The sequence below is a fragment of the Scylla paramamosain genome, chromosome 25 (assembly GCF_035594125.1).
Source record: "Scylla paramamosain isolate STU-SP2022 chromosome 25, ASM3559412v1, whole genome shotgun sequence".
In the NCBI taxonomy this organism is placed as follows: Eukaryota; Metazoa; Arthropoda; class Malacostraca; order Decapoda; family Portunidae; genus Scylla; species Scylla paramamosain.
Window position 1 is genome coordinate 19563016 of NC_087175.1, and position 12877 is coordinate 19575892.

A 12877-nucleotide genomic window follows, 5' to 3' on the forward strand; every position below is an offset into this window, starting at 1 on the left:
TTCCTGACTTTGCCAGTGGAAGGCGTGAAGGAGTGAAGATGCAAGGTACTAGTTGATGTTTTCTGTTTGAGGGTAAGTCTTATGCAGAGAGTTAAAAGGCAGTTTGTTTTCATTGTCATAAGGAAAACATATCAGGTTTAGGGTTCCTGAGCTCGCCAGGGGAGGGGGAGGGGTGTGAAGGAGTGAAGATGCAATGTACTAACTCATGTTTTCAGTTTGAGAATAAGTCTTGTGTACAGTAAGAAGTAATTGGTTGTTTTAGTGTCACAAGGAAAATGTATTAGACGAATTCCAGAGTTTGCTAATGGAAGGGATGAAAGAGTAAAACTGAAGATAGGTACTGATTTATGTTTCTATTTGAAAATAAGCCTTATGATGTGAGTAAAAAGGTACCTCGAGGTTTTAGTGTCACAAGGAAAATGTATTGGGCGAATTCCAGAGTCTGCCGTTGGAGCGGGTGAAGGAGTGAGCGCAGAGTTCCAGAGTTTGGATAGTGAAAGGAATGAAAGAGTGGGGAGTGAAGGTGCTGGTTAATATTTTGTATTTGCAAGGTGAACACAACAGAGGAGAGAGTACGTACAGGGTCTTGTGTTGTGAGTAAAAAGGTAGTTCATTGTTTTAGTGTCGTAAGGAAAACGTTATCAGGCATATAATTCCAGCGTTTGCCATTGGAATGATTGAAGAACCTTGTAGACTGAAGGTACTGGTTAATGTTATAGAACAGGTGTAGAGTTTGCCATTGGAAGGGGTGAAAAGTGAAGACTGAAAGTACTGGTTAATGTTAAAGAGCAGGTGTAGAGTTTGTCATTGGAAGGGGTGAAAAGTGAAGACTGAAGGCACTGGTTAATGTTATAGAACAGGCGTGAGTTTGCCATTGGAAGGGGTGAAAAGTGAAGACTGAAGGTACTGGTTAATGCTAAAGAGCAGGTGTAGAGTTTGCCATTGGAAGGGGTGAAAAGTGAAGACTGAAGGCACTGGTTAATGTTACATATTAGGCGTTGAGTTAAGAGTTTGCTTGTGAAAGGGTGAGAGTGAAGGCTAAAGATACTCGTTGATGTTTTCTATTCGCAAAGTGAACATAATAGAGAAAATGTACAGAGCCTTGTGTTGTAAGTAAAGTAGTAGTTTATGACTTTACGAGAGAGAGAGAGAGAGAGAGAGAGAGAGAGAGAGAGAGAGAGAGAGAGAGAGAGAGCGAGAGAGAGCAGTTTCCGAGCATTTCAAAGCTTTTATGTTATTACTAAAAGAGTGTAAGATCTGTGTCTCTCTTTCTGTCTGTCTGTCTGTCTGTCTGTCTGCATGTCTGTCTGTGTGTCTATGTCACAGTTTCACACAAATTTGGTAGAGTTTTTAAAGTAAATCAGCACCTTTCAAACACGGAATAGTCGAGCACCTGCACATGAAAAATTCTAACTCCATTAAAAAGAAAAAACAAGCGAGATTACTTAGAAAATCATCGCCTTTTTTGTATCACGGAAGCGTAATTGTGCTCTAATGCTACTACAATAAATAAACAAATAAATAGGTAGATAAATAAAATAAAAAAAACACTCTGGATCATTCCACTCAGCAGCAGACTCGTGATGGCATGAAGCACCGCGCACCACTCATGGCTCACTTGGTGTTTGGCGATCACTGGAGCTTCACGCGGTGCTTCTGTGAGCCGGTGAGTCAATGTGTTAGTGTGCAGGTGTATCAGAGACCCGTATTCGGAAACGCTCTGCTTTTTCACCACGACTGTTTCCAAAGGCCACAGAGATGACTAGCCGGGTTCTCAAGAATGTTTCTCCTGTTAATAAAGTAAAATCTCGTTAATCTGTCACCAGAATAGGAGAAACACTCTTAAAACCCGTGTAACTTTAACTAGAGCCTCTTGAAAGTAGTGGAGGTGCGGCGCAGAAGGGTTTCGGAATAAGGGTATTAGTCAACGTGTCTGTGTGTCTATGTGAGGGTGCATCAGGCCTCCTTTGCTGGGCTCAGAGATTAATGGAGTGGTGCATGGGAACCTCTTGTGCTGAGTAGTGTGTGATGGTGGTGCTGGGAGGATGAGATTGCGTGGCTACAGGTGAGAGAGAGAGAGAGAGAGAGAGAGAGAGAGAGAGAGAGAGAGAGAGAGAGAGAGAGAGGAGAGAGAGAGAGAGAGAGAGAGAGAGAGAGACTGACTGACTGACTAAACAAACTGACTTACGTACGCAGCTTCCTACAGAAGATTACGAGAGAGAGAGAGAGAGAGAGAGAGAGAGAGAGAGAGAGAGAGAGAGAGAGAGAGAGAGAGAGAGAGAGAGAGAGAGAGAGAGAGAGAGAGAGACTAAGTAACTCCAGTATCTTCCAACAAAAGATTACGGCACCCTTAATCACTTAATCTTTAATCGGCGCAAAAGCGGGAAAACTTGGCGAGTGGGGTGATGCATGGGCCAATAGTGGTACGGCGGGAGGCCTGGCTGGGATTTATGGCGCTGAGTGGAGCAGTGATGGTGGTGACGGTGGTTATGATAGTGGTGGTGGTAGTGGTAACATGCTGTGGTCGAGGGATTTATGTATTTTAAGTCTTTTAATTGGTGTGAAGGAGGGAACGGCGGGGGAGAGATAAGGAGAGGAGGGAGGAGGAGGGAGAGGGCGGGAAGAAAGATAGATAGGTGGATATGTTGACAGGTAGGCAAGTACATAAGTAAATGAATGAATAAATAAATAAAAGGAGGGTTAGATAGAGAGATTGAAATAAAGATACAAGTGGATGCATAGGTAAATATATAGACATGTACAGAACATAGAGATAGATAGATAGATAAATTGATTGATTGATTCATAAGGAGATAAATAATAATGAAGATAAATTGGTAGATACGTGAATTAATAGATAAATAGGAATAGGCAGAAACAGAAAAAAAAAACCGCAAACAAACACACAAACAAAAACACACCAAAGCAAAACAAACAAAAGAAACACAAACAAACACACACACAGACAGAGAAAGAGTCAGTTGAGTTGTGCCGTCCCTCTCCCTCCGTCCGTCCTTCTCTCTCTCCCTGAGCTGTTTATTACACCGTCACGCGAGGGAATGACAGCAGCGATCCAGTATTTATTCCTCTAATCCTCTCCTTATCGCACGCACTCACCTTGCCTTCCCGGGGATAATGTTAAGTAATGACGCTCGCCACTTATACAACATCACGCGTCTTTCTTTTACTTAAATGATCTCCACTGTATTGTACAAGGTTGTGTTATTCTTCCGTTGTCTTGATTATCTCTCTCTCTCTCTTTTTTTTTTTTTTTTTTTTTTTTTGTGTTGTCTGGTTGCTTTGTTTTTTTTTTTTTTTGTTTTTTTTTTCGTCTCGGTTTTATTTTCTTCGTCTTTCTTTTGCTTTGTCTTTCCATCTTACGTGTTTTTTTCTTCTGTAGTTTTGTGGTGTGTTGTTTTTTTTTGTCCGCGTTTTTATAGTTTTTTTTTGTTTTGTTCGTCTTTGTTTTCTTTTGTCTTTTCATTTTATGTTCTTTTTTTTCTTCTTTTCTTGTAGTTTAAGTTTGTTCACCTTTATTTTGTAGATTTGTTCTTGTTTATCTTATTTTTTTTTTTCATTTTACCTTGTTCATCTTTCAAAGCATACGGTTTCGTTGCTATTTTTTTTTTTTTTTACTTTCTCATCTTTGTTTTTGTTTGTTTGTTTGTTTGTTTGTTTGTTTGTTTTTCCCCTGTTTTTGCTGTCTTCCAGTCTCATCCAGCTTTGTTATTTTCTCCTCATCTTTAAAGGCATACAACTACATTTTAGTTTTATATTTTACTTAGACCACAATTTCTCGTGTTATTTTTAGCTACGTTTGTTTCTTACCTAAATGGTTTTATGTGGTGTCCCCTTGTTCATGTTTCAAGGCATGCAACTTTTATTTTTTTATTGATTTATTTTTTATGTGAAGTTTTAGCTCTCATTAGTTTGATTTCTCTATGCCAGCCGTTCCGTTTGTTACAAAGAAGTCAACTGTATATTCTTTCCTTGTTATCTTGGGTTATTTTATTTTTTTTCACCTAAATTTATTTGTATTATTTCTCTTTCATGTTTCAAAGCGTACATGTTAGTCTCTGTACAGCTGTTAATCTTTCATATAATTTTTATCACTGCTACGGTTAATCTGTGGTATCTTTCCATATTTCAATTATGTTATGCATGCTAGATATTCATTTCATTATTCACTGTACAAGTTTCAAAGCATATAATTGTTACTCTTTCATTTCTTTCTAAATTAATCTACGTATTTTTCTGTTAAAAGCTTTCATTATTTATGTATTAATTTTCCACTTATCCATGTCATGCTCTCTGTATGCAATCTTCATACTTTCTTACCATTATTATTTACACACACTCTCATACCGTTATTTGTTGCACATAGTACTTTCTGCTCATCCTCACTCCCATTCTTACTTTCAAATTCTCATACCATTACTTACACCTACTCACACTTTACTAGCAACACACCACATTTTTCACTCATCCTCACTCCCATTCTTACTTTCAAATTTTCGAACCATTACTTACACCTACTCACACTTTACTAGCAACACGCCACACTTTTCACTCATCCACACTCTCTTTCCAACCTCCACACTCTCATACCAATCACTCAGAGCACTTCTCTCAGTAACCCGCACGTCAAATCAGGCACAAGGTATGGCGAACAGTCTTCCATAACCCAGTGTTGACTCGACCCCTCAGCGGCGCCGGGCGAAGGAAGTGAATGTGCTCGTTAATGTTAAATAATTCCCGGTAGTGAGTGATCAATTATTCTTCCTTGACCCTCTTGCCTTCTATACTTAATTAGTGAGGATTGAGGGGGAGGTGAGCGATGCTGGCAACATTAAGGCTCTGAGTGATGAAGGGAGAGGAGAGGGTACATAATTGAAGAGGAGATGAAAGGATAAGAGGTACAGATTAGATGCGATGGAGAGAGAGAGAGAGAGTGAGGGATGGAAAGAGGGAGAGAGGCTGGAGGCGAGATGGATGGTGTGGTGGATATCCTTACTGTGTGTGTGTGAGAGAGGGTGGGTGGATGGGAAGGGGGGAGAGAGAGAGAGAGAGAGAGAGAGAGAGAGAGAGAGAGAGAGAGAGAGAGAGAGAGAGAGAGAGAGAGAGAGAGAGAGAGAGAGATCACTTATCATTCTTATTTGCCTACGTATTTGTTTATTTATTTATTGGTGTATTTATTTATTTGTATATTTATTATTTATTTATCTATTTACTTATATATTTATTTTGTTCTGTATTTATCTTTTATTTATTTGTTTTATTTATGTATTTATTTACTTTCTGACATTACCAACATTTTTACTCACGTTTATTTGAATTTACTTTTCCTCCGCATTCGTGACTATCTTTTAACTAAACAAAGTATGATTAAAAAAAGAATGATAATAATTAACATCTAACCCAACCCAGCACATTGCTGCACCCACAATACGACTGCCCACCCCGCTCTGTTGTGATTCATGCATTCAGCCACTCATTCACACTTATTAACCTTGTATTGTACGGCTCCCTTTTAATAAACACTATGAATTTGACAATACGACTAAAAACCTTATTCAAAATCGTCACGCTCTTAATCAAACTGCGTAAGTCATTTTTCTCTGAGATTTCTGGGCTTTCTGCCAAGATTGGGAAGAGGAGTAAGAGGAAGACAGAGACAGAAGTAATTGAGCTCATTATTTCAAGACGAATTTTGAGAGTACGTGACACGTCTGTTATAGGAACCGCACTGACCCATGTATTAAAATGTCAATTATTGTTGACATTACGTGCAGTACTGTTGAATTCATGGGAACATTTTGTAATAAATTTCATATACTGATGAATATATGAGAGTGTTTGTTTTCCGTCACACACCGATAAATTCGCGGACACATTTGTTATCATCTACTGTTAAATTTCTGGACACATATGTTACGTTCCAACTATATTCTGCTGCATTCTGGGTAAAGGGTACGTGACCAATACCGGAACACTTCAAGAGATACACGAGATTAATCCTTTGAGAACCACAAGATTAGCTCGCTTTCACTCCGGATAACATTACAGAAGTGTTTAAACTTGAAGATGATTTTGATGTAATGAAGGCATCAAAAATTACTTGCAGCTAATCAATTAGTATTTTATCTCTATGTACTCATTTCTTCATTTTCCGAATTTTAGAAACTATATCTGGTTCTGAAAGGGTTAAAAAGGCTAAGAATCACTGCTCTAGGGGAACGGCTAAAGAAGTGGTAGTGGCGTTGTGCGTTGTGGTGAGACCAGGGACGCGGGGGACGGACCAGGGCCACACATCACACCCGCTGACGCCCCGTGTGCCACGACTCTATTCAGAAATGCTTTTACGTTGCACCATGACTACTTTCAAAGGGTTCGAGTTGAAGTGACACGTGTTTTTATGGGTATTTTTACGGGTCCATTGACAGATTAACAAGATTTCTACATTAGCAACAGGAGAAACGCTCTTGAGTCATCTCCATGGCCTTTGAAACATACTGGTGACAGAGTAAAGCATTTCTGAACACTGGCCTTATCTGGACGCCTGCCGCCAACCACACCACCTCACTGCACCCTGACACCCACCGCGCCCCGATGGTTCCTGGCACGGCGCGATTTTTCTGCTGTGATCGAGGCTTTTGTGGCTTTAGTTGTGTTTATGGTGGTGGTGGTGGTGGTGTGTGTGGGTGGGCGGGGGAGGCGTAGGAGAGAGAGAGAGAGAGAGAGAGAGAGAGAGAGAGAGAGAGAGAGAGAGAGAGAGAGAGAGAGAGAGAGAGAGAGAGAGAGAGAGAGAGAGAGAGAGAGAGAGAGAGAGAGAGAAAGTGGGGGGGAAAGAGGGTTCATTAAAGTATAAGAGAATACGTGTGCTGCAGAAGTCTAAATAAAACAGTCACCCTTGATTTTACCGTCTGAACAAACACACAAGCCATACACACACACACACACACACACACACACACACACTCAGCTTCCTGTCCTCCCATCTCGGCCTCCCTGTCTCTGCACCCTCCTATCTCTTTCCCCTCCTCCCTTTACCCCTTTCTTTTTTTGCACCTTCCCTCTTCCCCATCCTCCTTCAGCACCCTCCTTCTGCCCCTTCTCTTCCCATCCTCCTCCCTTTGCACCGTCTTTCCTCCCAACCCTCCCTCCCTCCCTTTTAAGTCTCCACCTCACAATCTTGGCTGCCAGTTCCTCTTCGCTCTCTACTCATCTCCGTCGTTTTTTCAGGCTTTCGTACCCTGCCCTGCTTTTCCGCCACCCAGAGATCAGCGCTCCCACCATTCCTCTCCGCTCCAGCACCTCCTCACTTCTTAAAAGCTTTGTTCCCTCATACGAAATTTTTCCAAAAGTCACAGAGATGATGTTTTTTTTTTTTTTTTTTTAGTGGGACGATCTTTGTTGAATTGTCATTGGAATTGTTAAAACCATAAAAAAAAAATAAAAACTACTTGAGTCTATTAAAAGCAGAGCAGAGGTTAGTGGGGTTCACATAATGCTTTACTTTTTTTACTATAATATTACAGAATCTGTTGAATTGTCACCAAAAAAAAATAATAATAATAATAAATAAATAAATAAATAAATAAATCAATGCCCAAAAACTTTCACTCGAGTCTATTAAAAGTACCCTGGATAAGAAGCTCAAAGATTTAAAAATACGGACATAATCCCAAGGGTAGCGTGGCCGAGCGGTCTAAGGCGCTGGTTTAAGGCACCAGTCTCTTCGGAGGCGTGGGTTCGAATCCCACCGCTGCCACAAGTTTTCCTTTGATGCGGCACAGTTTTACAATATTTCTCACCGCGGTTTTACTTATTTTTATGTACATCTCGCCCTCCTGTCCGCCACCATCTGCCCACCATCACTTCTTCCTCCTCAGACAAACAGAAAAAAAAAATAATAATAAAATAAATAAAATAAGCGGATTCATTAACATGTTCTTTCTTATACTTCTTTCCTTTCCGTCCTTAATCATTTTTCCTAGACGGACAGGCATCAGACAGACAGGCAGGCAGACATACATACATACTCTTTTCTAATGTTATATATGCTCTACGAATGATATATTGCGTGCATGTCTAAATATACCAGATAAAAAAAAAAGCTTGAAAATGTCCGTTGAAAGCCACATGTAAAAGATAAAACTCCATATAATTCTCTAAAGAAAACAAGTATAGAAATAAATACGTAACAGATGCAGCAAATAAACATAGAAACCCCAAGAATAAATACAAAAGAATACAAAGTGGATATTAAAAGTAAATAAATATGATAAATACAAAATAATGCAGTTCAGTTTGAGTTAGAGGCGAAGTGAATGGGACGTGAACCGCGGCGTGGTGGGCGTGTGTCGATCAGACCTGTCACCCGCGGCACGTGTTGTCCTGGCAGCGGCGGTAACGTGTTCCTTCTTGGCGGCGCCTTCAGGACACCTTGTTTGAATGCTAAAAGAAACAAAATTAATCATTAGAACAGTATGAATAAACAAAAATAAATAAATGAAGATAAAGTATAAAAAAAGAAAATAGGACTATATAGAAACTGACAATAAAAATTAGTAAATCAACTGAATAGATAAATAAGTAGTAAATAAGTAAAAACTAAACTGAACAGAAAAAGACAAATAAATTAGAAACATAACTCTAAAAATGGAAAGCAAACAATGATAAATAAGATAATAATACTGCTAACAATAGTAATAATAAACAAATACACGTATAAACAAATAAACAGATCAATAAAAAAGACGAATAAAATAATAACATTACCACACTTTGCCTTGTCCTGCCCTGTCCTCATCACTTCCCACCACCACCACCACCACCACCACCACCACCTGGCGTCAGTTCATGAATACCTAACCCGCAGCCTCCCCGCGCCGCCGTATCACCTGCTCTCCATTCCTGTATTGGAGGCACCGCTCAGAAATACATTTAGAAGAAGTGATGATTTTTTCCCACCCTCGTAAACTTGATTCCCTGCACATTCCTCGCCGCTCCTCGTGACCTTTGAACTTACTGCTGCCCGGAAGTTCAATACTGAAAATACGTTGCACATTTTAAGGCGTCTGCAGTTGCGCTGTTTGCATGTAATCAGGGCGAAGCTTAAAACATTATTTTTGCAACACTCTGCTTCCCGTCGCGCCCGTCTCGTTCCCCCCTCTCTCTCTCTCTCTCTCTCTCTCTCTCTCTCTCTCTCTCTCTCTCTCTCTCTCTCTCTCTCTCTCTCTCTCTCTCTCTCTCTCTCCTCCTCCCGCTGCTCCTGCTTGGGGTTTTTCCTCCCTCCTCAGACTTAACCTTCCGGGAGGGAATTTTTAAGATTACCTCGCAGGATTAGATTGGTTCTTTATTTATTCACTTTCTCCGCGCTTTCTGCCGAGGAGGGTTTTATCGGGCGTGCGTGGCCGCGTGTGCCTGGTGTGTGTGTGTGTGTGTGTGTGAGTGAGTCAGGCAAGTGGTGAGTGAGCTAGTGCATCGGTTTGTGTATGTGCGTGTGTGGTGTTTGCGTGAGTGAGGCGACTGTAGAGTGAACGAGTGAACGTGTGTGTGCGTGCGCGTGTGCTTAGAGTGTGTGGCTTGAATGTGGATAAACCTGTTTCAGTATGATCGACTTCATAAATGTCTGGCACAGCGTAAGTCGGTTTGTATCCTGCCCACTGCTCTGCACACCCCAGCAAACTGCATCCGCTAGCCACAGTTACGGAAAGTAGTGTAGAAAATAGCATTAGTGTAAATAGTAGTAGTAGTAGTATTGTAATAGTACTAGTAATAATTAGCAGCAGCTTCAGGGCCAGTAATTTTTTCTTCTTTTGTGTTCTTTTATATAGTATCGTACTCGACCGTAGCAGCTCAATGAAAAGTGAACATTGCTATAATGAATGGCGAGGATGATGGCCTGTCTTCGTTCTCCGCCTCTTTACTGACCTCGTTCTTTGCCTTTTCTGATACGTTGTTTTCGTTATTATTATTTTTTTTTTCATATATAGTCCTCGTTTTTAGTTCTTTGCGGATACCGTGTGTTCATTCTTATTTCTCCATCTCTTCTGATGCGGAGTCTTGGTTCTCCTTCCCTCTTCTGGCATTGTCTTTGTTCTCCTTCTCTTCTAATAGTAAATCTTCGTTCTCAGCTCCCCCACCTCTTCTGAAACAGAGGCAAAGTAGTAATGTTGCAGTAGCGCATGACAACACAATATAAACTGGTGCATAACACTAATCCTGCAGAGTGTTCACAAGTCCTTCCTGACAAGTGAGGGGCGAGGGAAGGCGAGGCGAGACGGGAATGTGCTTTGTTGAGACTGGCAGTAAGACAAGGGAGTGTATTCTTAAACACTGCGCCGTTGTCTCTTGCATTCAACAGGATGCAGTGGAAGTTATTCGGGTTTTCAGTGGTGTTTATATGATTCTAGTCATTTTGGGAGGATTTTGTAACATCTGTAGAGAAAAAGATTCACACTCTTACATTTTAACAGGCTGTGGTGCCAGATATTGCGGTTTTCAATGGTGTTTTTATAGTTTTGTGGTTTTGGTGAATTTTGCGCCATTACTACGTAGAGAAAGAAGACAAGTAACTAATCTCTCAAATTTGACAAGCTGTAGTGAAAGTTATTCGAATTTTCAAGGGTGTTTTTTATGATTCTAGTGATCTTTTAGGGAGAATTATGTACTATTAGTGGAGACGGAAGGCCCATGTAACCACTACTAATAACTCATATTTAACAGACCGTAGTGAAAGTGATTAGAGATTTTAAGTGTGTTTTTATGATTAAAATGGTTGTTCAGGGATTCATCACCACCTGGAGAGAGAGAGAGAGAGAGAGAGAGAGAGAGAGAGAGAGAGAGAGAGAGAGAGAGAGAGAGAGAGAGAGAGAGAGAGAGAGAGAGAGAGAGAGAGAGAGAGAGAGAGAGAGAGAGAGAGAGAGAGAGAGAGAGAGAGAGAGAGAGAGAGAGAGAGAGAGAGAGAGAGAGAGAGAGAGAGAGAGAGAGAGAGAGAGAGAGAGAGAGAGAGAGAGAGAGAGAGAGAGAGAGAGAGAGAGAGAGAGAGAGAGAAAGGACCCATATAGCTAGTATAAATAGTAGTAGTGTTCACTAGTGTTCATCTCAGTGGTCTTTGAAAACAGTCCGTGTGGAAGAAGAAAGCTTTTAAGAATACGAGCTCGCGAGGAACAAAGGAGAGATGAATGTTGCACCGCCATGGCCGCCCTCCTGTACACACACACACACACACACACACACACACACACACACACACACAGAGAGAACCGTTATATCACTTGAGGAAAGAAAGGTACTGCTTATTTAATGATATTGTCTACTGGTGATGTATTTTTTATTTTTTTTTCACTTAAATTACAGACTTTCTCCTTTCTCTCATCCCCGTTATTCTCTCCATCTCTCTAATGCAAGCGTATTCAGAATCTTCTATCCTTAATACTGGTGAATTCTGGAACTTCATGCCTGCTTCTGTATTTCCCCTTACGCATGACCTGAACTCTTCCAAGACATAGCTTTCAAGATACTTGTCCTCCAATTTTGGATAATCCTTTTGGCTCTCTCCTTCTCACAGGATCCTCTTTTTCTTCCGGTTTACTGCCTTTGGTCAGATTCCTTCTCACATACACACACACACACACACACACACACACACACACACACACACACACACACACACACACACACACACACACACACACACACACACACACACACACACACACACACACACACACACACACACACACACACACACACACACACACAGGACTCGTCACTCTGAACACTTTAGTCAACTCCACACACTTTGCTGTTTAAAGAGGCGCATGACAGATCCCCAGGAAACACTGAGAATATTTGAGTGGTTCCTCTGACGTGCCCTCGCTTCTTCATCCTTCTTTGACACTCCCAGGTCTGAATCTTGCATGGGAACACCTCTCGTCTCCTTGCTGATATCCACAGGAACATTTACGTGTCTCTCTATTATGAACGCTACAGACACGTACACAAAGTTGGAGTGACTAGCTGTTTTTAAGGATTTTTTTTTTTGGTTCTTGTGACAGATTAACACGATTTCTACATAATTAACAGGAACCCAGCTAATCATCTCTGTGCCCTTTGAAATTAGTCGTGGTAAGAGAGCAAAGCGTTTCTGAATCCGGGCGACAGAGCAGCATCTACGGACTTCCTCTGTATCATAAACACGAGAGACAAGATATGCTAACAAGAGTAACATAACATTGGGGGAATATATGAGAGTGAGACTGCTAGTTAATTATTGTATTACATTCGCTACTTCATCTGAAATATACCAGGAGGAAAGATAAACATTGCTATCGTACTCGTGTTAGTTCAGGGATGGCAAACAAGACACACAGCGCATGTCATAACGCACGATCACCACCACCACCACCACCACCACCACCACCACCACCACCACCACCACCCTATACACACTATTCTTGGAACACAATTTTTTCTGTACGGGATTGAAAACGTCCTAGCAATACCAACAGGACAGAGCATTTCCCGGCCTGTCGTCAACATGTAGTACAGCGCCGTTGCTCTGTATTCTGGTAACTGGAATAGAACATTTTATTCATCCTTCCTAAAGAGAGAGGACTGAAAACTTACTCCTCTCAACAGACCAGCTTGCTTCTCTCTCAGCTCCCCAGTGTTGTGTCTTTTACTATCTTCTACTATACGGGTAACTTGGGATACAAAAAATTTGTTAAGCCTTTTTAAAGAGAGTGGGGTGAAAGATGTTTGGTCTCATCGATTCCTCTCCTCTAACAGACTGGTTTGATTTTCCCACCTTCCCATTGTTACCTTTATGTAAGAGAGGATCTGGGCAAGGGCAACACAAAGGAATGAA

The 12877-nt window shown here is 41.0% G+C and overlaps 1 protein-coding gene and 1 non-coding gene across 6 annotated transcripts in view; both read left to right on the forward strand.

The window, feature by feature from the left end:
- Positions 1–12877, forward strand: part of LOC135113333 (uncharacterized) — a 144464-nt gene that overhangs the window by 21251 nt on the left and 110336 nt on the right. The window contains exon 3 of one of the 5 annotated variants that reach the window (XR_010274791.1): positions 7243–7459. The exons of the other annotated variants lie outside the window; for them this stretch is intronic. The gene's annotated coding sequence lies outside the window, so the exon portion shown is untranslated. Of the gene's footprint in view, positions 1–7242; positions 7460–12877 lie in introns of those variants that run through there. 5 annotated transcript variants of the gene reach the window in all.
- Positions 7690–7771, forward strand: Trnal-aag (transfer RNA leucine (anticodon AAG)). Its single transcript has one exon. It is a non-coding gene; the product is annotated as a tRNA-Leu (tRNA).